The sequence below is a fragment of the Arachis stenosperma genome, chromosome 10 (genome assembly GCF_014773155.1).
Source record: "Arachis stenosperma cultivar V10309 chromosome 10, arast.V10309.gnm1.PFL2, whole genome shotgun sequence".
Lineage (NCBI taxonomy): Eukaryota > Viridiplantae > Streptophyta > Magnoliopsida > Fabales > Fabaceae > Arachis > Arachis stenosperma.
This window is the reverse complement of record NC_080386.1, coordinates 41159603-41167051: the sequence shown is the minus strand read 5'-3', so window position 1 is coordinate 41167051 and position 7449 is coordinate 41159603. Positions and strand designations below refer to the sequence as shown.

At 34.8% G+C, this 7449-nt stretch overlaps 1 non-coding gene across 1 annotated transcript; it reads right to left on the bottom strand.

Annotated features, from left to right (window-relative positions):
• Positions 1 to 5853: 5853 nt before the first annotated feature.
• Positions 5854 to 5957, bottom strand: LOC130959054 (small nucleolar RNA R71). The gene has a single exon (XR_009078150.1). It is a non-coding gene; the product is annotated as a small nucleolar RNA R71 (small nucleolar RNA).
• Positions 5958 to 7449: the final 1492 nt, after the last annotated feature.

The following is a 7449-nucleotide window of genomic DNA, read 5'->3' as shown; positions in this document are numbered from 1 at the left end:
CTGTGCTGTGACAGAGCATTTGGACCTTTTTCACTGAGAGGATGGGATGTAGCCATTGACAACAGTGATGCCCTACATACAGCTTGCCATGGAAAGGAGTAAGAAGGACTGGTTGAAGCAGTAGGAAAGTAGAGATTCAGGAGGAGCACAGCATCTCCATACACCTATCTGAAATTCTCACCATGGAAATACATGAGTAACTTTATCTTTATTTTAAGTTTATTATTTACTATTTATTTTAGAAAATCCATAATCAATTGGTTTAATTCGCCTGACTGAGATTTACAAGATGACCATAGCTTGCTTCATGCCAACAATCTCTGTGGGATCGACCCTTACTCACGTAAGGTTTATTACTTGGACGACCCAGTACACTTGCTGGTTAGTTGAATGGAGTTGTGTCCACACATAGTTGTGAAGCATGGTATTGGCATCATGTTTTTGGCGCCATTACCAGGGAAAGAAAGAGTAATGAATTTTACATAAACATATGAATCACAATTTCATCCACCAAGTTTTTGGCGCCGTTGCCGGGGATTGTTGAGTTTGAACAACTGACGGTTCATCTTGTTGCCCAGATTAGGTAATTTTCTTTTCAAAATTTTTCAAAACTCTTTTTCAAAATTTTCTTTTCTTTTTCGTTTTTCCAAAAATATTTTCGAAAAAAAAAATTTACAGAAAATACAAAAAAATTTATAAAATCATAAAAACTAAAAATATTTTGTGTTTTTTGTTTGAATCTTGAGTCAATCTTTAAGTTTGGTGTCAATTGCATGCTTTGAAAATTTTTTCCTGAATTTTTTGAAAAATTCATGCATTCATAGTGTTCTTCATGATCTTCAAGTTGTTCTTGGTAAGTCTTCTTGTTTGATCTTGATGTTTTCTTGTTTTGTGTTGTTTGTTATTTTTCATATGCATTTTTCGTTTGTTAGAGTCCATGCATTAAAGATTTCTAAGTTTGGTGTCTTGCATGTTTTCTTTGCATCAAAAATTTTTCAAAATTATGTTCTTGATGTTCATCATGATCTTCAAAGTGTTCTTGGTGTTCATCTTGACATTCATAGTGTTCTTGCATGCATCTTGTGTTTTGATCTAAAATTTTCATGTTTTGGGTCACTTTTGTGTTTTTCTCTCTCATCTTTAAAAATTCAAAAATAAAAAAAATATCTTTTCCTTATTTCCCTCCAAATTTTCGAAAATTTGAGTTGACTTGGTCAAAAATTTTTAAAATTAGTTGTTTCTCACAAGTCAAGTCAATTTTTCAATTTTAAAAATCTTATCTTTTCAAAATCTTTTTCAAAAATCATATCTTTTCAATTTTATCTTTGTTTTTCGAAAATTTTCAAAAATCTTTTTCAAATTATTTTCAAAATCTTTTTCTTATCTTTATATCATATTTTCAAAATTACACTAACAATTAATGTGATTGATTCAAAAATTTGAAGTTTGTTATTTTCTTGTTAAGAAAGGTTCAATCTTTAAATTCTAGAATCTTATCTTTTAGTTTCTTGTTAGTTAAGTAATTAATTTTAATTTTAAAAATTTAAATCTTTGTCAAAATATCTTTTTCCTAAAAATCTTATCTTTTTATCTTATCTTTTTCAAAATTTTATCTTTTTCAAAATTTGATTTTAAAATATCTTATCTAACTCCTTATCTTCTTATCTTTTCAAATTTGATTTTAATATCTTTTTCAACTAACTCTTTGACTTTGTGTTTGTTTCTTATCTTTTTCAAAACCACCTAACTACTTTTCCTTCTCTAATTTTAGAAAATATCTCATCTCTTTTTCAAAAATTCTTTTTTGTTTTAATTTTTAATTTTAATTATATCTTATCTTTAATTTTCAAAATTACTAACTCCTTTTCAAAAATTAATTTTCGAATTCTCCCTCTCTTTTCTTATTCTATTTAATTATTTATTTACTAACACTTCTCTTAACCTCTCTTCATCTAAAAATCCGAACTCACTCCTCCCCCTGTGTTTGGATTCTTCACTCTTCCTTCTTCTATTCTCTTCTTCTTTTACTAACATAAAGGAATCTCTATACTGTGACATAGAGGATTCCTCTTCTTTTCTTGTTTTCTTCTCTTTCATATGAGCAGGAACAAGGAAAAAGGCACTCTTGTTGAAATTGATCCAGAACCTGAAAGGACTCTAAAGAGGAAACTAAGAGAAGCTAAATTACAACAATCCAGAAACAACCTTTCAGAAATTTTAGAACAAGAGAAGGAGATGGCAGCCGAACCCAACAACAATAATGCAAGGAGAATGCTTGGTGACTTCACAAAACCAACGTCCAAATTTGATGGAAGAAGCATCTCCATTCCTGCCATTGGAGCCAACAATTTTGAGCTTAAGCCTCAACTAGTTGCTTTAATGCAACAGAACTGCAAGTTTTATGGACTTCCATCTGAAGATCCTTACCAGTTTTTAACTGAGTTCTTGCAGATTTGTGAGACTGTTAAGACAAATGGAGTAGATCCTGAAGTCTACAGACTCATGCTTTTCCCTTTTGCTGTAAGAGACAGAGCTAGAATATGGTTAGACTCACAACCTAAAGATAGCCTGGACTCCTGGGATAAGCTGGTCACGGCTTTCTTGGATAAATTCTTTCCTCCTCAAAAGCTGAGCAAGCTTAGAGTGGATGTTCAGACCTTCAAGCAAAAGGATGGTGAATCCCTCTATGAAGCTTGGGAAAGATACAAGCAGCTGACCAAAAGGTGTCCATCTAACTGAGTAAGGTGAGGAGCTCTGCTGTTCCTCATGAATTAATGCAAGTACTATTGTTTTTCTTTCAATTCACGCCTACTTCTTCTCTAAGATATACTCTCGTACTTAATTCAATTAAGTCAGACTGAAGGGGTGATCCGTGACAATCACCCACTATCTTTAGTACTCGCTTAGCCAAGATCCGCGTGCCTAACAACCACAAGCGGTCTACATGATGTTCAACGTAGTCATTGGATGCTAGCTGGAGTATATTCTTTTGGGTCTCTGATCCATGTGTTTGACTAGCATCTCCTGACAACAGAACATTCTAATAAGTGAGATTAGAACCTTCGTGGTATAGACTATAAATAATTGGCAGCATTTCTGAGATCCGGAAAGTCTAAACCTTGTCTATGGTATTCCGAGTAGGATCTGGGAGGGGATGACTGTGATGAGCTTCAAACTCGCGACTGTTGGGCACAGTGACAGTGCGCAAAAGGATCAATGGATCTTATTCCAACACAAGAGAGAACCGACAGTTGATTAGCCCTGCGGTAACCCGTAGCCGGACCATTTTCACTGAGAGGACGGATGGTAGCCATTGACAACGGTGATCCACCAACATACTGCTTGCAATGGAAAGGAGCACGCATGATTGGAGGAGGACAATAGGAAAGCAGAGGTTCATAAGCAACAAAGCATCTCCAAATGCTTATCTGAAATTCCCACCAATGAATTACATAAGTATCTCTATGTTATTTTCTGCTTTATTTATCTGTTAATTATTAAATCCTCATAACCATTTGAATCCGCCTGACTGAGATTTACAAGATGACCATAGCTTGCTTCAAGCCGTCAGTCTCCGTGGGATGGACCCTTACTCACGTAAGGTATTACTTGGACGACCCAGTGCACTTGCTGGTTAGTTGTGCGGAGTTGTGAAAAGTGTGATCACAATTTTGTGTACCAAGTTTTTGGCGTCGTTGCCGGGGATTGTTCGAATTTGGACAACTGACGGTTCATCTTGTTGCTTATATTAGGTAATTTTATTTTATGTTTAAACTTTTTATTTTTATTTTCGAAAAATACAAAAAAATAATAATAAAATCATAAAAACCAAAAAATTTTTGTGTTTCTTGTTTGAGTCTAGTGTCAATTTCTAAGTTTGGTGTCAATTGCATGTTTTCAAATTTTCTCAAGTTTTCGAAGAAAAATTCATGCATTATGTTCTTCATTGATCTTCAAGTTGTTCTTGATGATTTTCCTTGTTCTGATCTTTAAATTCTCGTGTTTTGTGTCTTTTCCTGTTTTTCATATACATTTTCAAATCCATAGTGTCTAAACATTAAAAATTTCTAAGTTTGGTGTCTTGCATATCTTTGTTTTCTTAAAAATTTTTCAAAAATATGTTCTTGATGTTCATCATGATCTTCAAAGAGTTCTTGGTGTTCATCTTGACATTCAAAGTGTTCTTGCATGCATTACTTGTTCTGATCTTATTTTTTCATGTTTTGTGTTATTTTGAAGTTTTCTCTCTCCTCATTAAAAATAAAAAAAAAATAAAAAATATCTCTTTTCAAGTAAATAATATACAGAAATGAAGATTTAGAACATACAGTAGAGGAATCACAGAGAAAAAGTTGGGCGTTTAGAAAAATGCCCAGTAAGAAAGGAATTCTGGCGTTAAACGCCAGCCAGAGTATCTAGCTGGGCATTAAACGGCCAAAGAGGTAGCATTCTGGGCGTTAAACGCCAGAATGAATAGCATCCTGGGTGTTTAATGCCAGGATGACACAGAGGAGGTAATTTCGTTTAAAATTTAATTTTTTTTCAAAATTTCATGTTTTAACTCATGATTTTAAAATCTTATCTTTCTCTTTTAATGTTTTAAAAATTTTAAAACTAATTTTTCAAAAATCTTTTTCTTAATTTTTCAAAGAAAAAACCTTTGCTAACAATTGATGTTTTGAATCAAAAATTTCAAGTTTATTACTTTCTTGTTAAGAAAGGTTCAATCTTTGAATTCTAGAATCATATCTTTAATTTCTTGTTAGTCAAGTCATCAATTTTAAAAATTAAATCTTTTTTCAATCATATCTTTTCAATAATATCTTTTTAAAAAATCAAATCTTTTTCAATCATATCTTTTTAAATTTTATTTCAAAATCTTTTTTCCAACTTATCTTTTCAAAATTTATTTTCAAATTTTTTTCAACTAATTAATATTTCTTATCTTTTTCAAAACCACCTAACCACTTTTCCATTTCCAATTTTCGAAAATCACTAACCACTTTTTCAAAAATCTTTTTAATTAAAACTTAAACAATTAGTTAATTAAAAATCTTTTTAGTTTTAAAATCTTTTTTAAAATCTTTTTAGTTTTAATTTTCGAATACTTTCTCTCTCATTTTTTTCTATTTATTTGCTAACACTTCTCTTCTACTTAGAATTCGAACCCCATCTCTCCCTCTTTGTTCGAATTCTTCTTATTCTCTCTCTATCTCATTCCTATATTCTTCTTTTCTTTTGACACCTCAAGGAATCTCTATACTGTGACATAGAGGATTCCACTACTCCCTTTGTTCTCTTCTTTTTCATATGAGTAGAAACAGGGATAAAAACATTCTTGTTGAAGCTGATCTTGAACCTGAAAGGACTCTGAAGAAAAAGCTAAGAGAAGCTAAAGCACAACACTCCGGAGAGAACCTTTCAGAGAACTTTGAAAAAGAAGCAAACATGGCAGCCGAACCCAACAACAATGCTAGAGATGCAAGGAAGATGCTTGGTGACTATATTGCACCATCTTCTAACTTCTATGGAAGAAGCATCTCAATTCCTGCTATTGGAGCAAACAACTTTGAGCTTAAGCCTCAATTAGTTTCTCTAATGCAGCAGAATTGCAAGTTTCATGGACTTCCATCGAAAGATCCTCATCAGTTCTTAGCTGAATTCCTGCAGATCTGTGATACTATCAAGACCAATGGGGTTGATCCCGAGGTCTACAAACTTATACTTTTCCCCTTTGTTGTAAGAGACAGAGCTAGGACATGGTTGGACTCACAACCTAGAAAAAGCCTGAACTCTTGGGACAAGTTGGTCAATGCTTTCTTGACCGAATCCTTTCCACCTCAAAAGATGAGCAAGTTTAGAGTGGAAGTCCAAACCTTCAAACAGAAGGAAGGTGAATCCCTCTATGAAGCTTGGGAGAGATACAAGCAATTAACCAAAAGGTGTTCTTCTGACACGCTTCCAAAATGGAGCATCATATGTATATTCTATGATGGTCTATCTGAATTGTCCAAGATGTCATTGGACCATTCTGCTGGTGGGTCTCTTCATCTAAAAATCCCTGCGGAAGCCCAGGAACTCATTGAGATGGTTGCAAATAACCAGTTCGTGTACACTTCTAAAAGAAATCCTGTGAATAATGGGATGACTCAGAAGAAAGGAGTTCTTGAGATTGATACCATGAATGCCATACTGGCTCAGAACAAAATATTAACTCAGCAAGTCAATATGATTTCTCAAAATTTGACTGGATTGCAAGCTGCATCCTGCAGTGCTAAAGAAGCCTCCTCTAAAGGAGAAGCTTATGACCCTGAGAATCCTGCAATGGAAGAGGTGAATTATATGGGAGAATCCTATGGAAACACCTATAATCCTTCATGGAGAAATCATCCAAATTTCTCATGGAAGGATCAACAGAAGCCTCAACAAGGCTTCAATAACAATAATGGTGGGAGAAATAAGTTTGGCAATAGCAAACCTTTTCCATCATCTTCTCAGCAACAGACAGAGAATTTTGAGCAGAGCCTCTCTGACTTAGCAAACATAGTCTCTGATCTATCTAAAGCCACTCTCAGTTTTATGACTGAAATAAGGTCCTCCATTAGAACTTTGGAGGCACAAGTGGGTCAGCTGAGTAAAAGAGTTATTGAAACTCCTCCTAGTACTCTCCCAAGCAATACAGAAGAGAATCCCAAAAGAGAGTGCAAGGCCATAACTATAACCAAAATGGCCGAACCTGGAGAGAGTGAGAAGGCAGTGATTCCTAGTGAGGAAGACCTCAAGGGATGTCCACTGACCAATAAAGACTTTCCTATTGAGGAACCAAAGGAATCTGAGGCTCATACAGAGACCATAGAGATTTCACTGAACTTACTTTTGCCATTCATGAGCTCTAATGAGTATTCTTCCTCTGAAGAGGACGAAAATATTATTGAAGAGCAAGTCGCCCAGTATCTAGAAGCAATCATGAAGCTGAATGCCAAGTTATTTGGTAATGAGACTTGGGAGGATGAACCTCCATTGCTCATCAATGAACTGAATACTTGGATTCAGCAGACATTACCTCAAAAGAAATCAGATCTCGGAAAGTTCTTAATACCTTGCACCATAGGCACCATGACCTTTGAGAAGGCTCTGTGTGACATGGGATCAGGTATCAACCTCATGCCACTCTCTGTAATGGAGAAATTAGGGATCTTTGAGGTACAAGCTGCAAGAATCTCACTAGAGATGGCAGACAAATCAATAAAACAAGCTTATGGACTTGTAGAGGATGTCTTAGTGAAGGTTGAAGGCCTTTACGTCCCTGCTGACTTCATAATCCTAGACACTGGAAAGGATGAGGATGAATCCATCATCCTTGGAAGACCCTTCCTAGCCACAGCAAAAGCTGTGATTGATGTGGACAGAGGGGAGTTAGTCCTGCAACTGAATGAGGACTACCTTGTG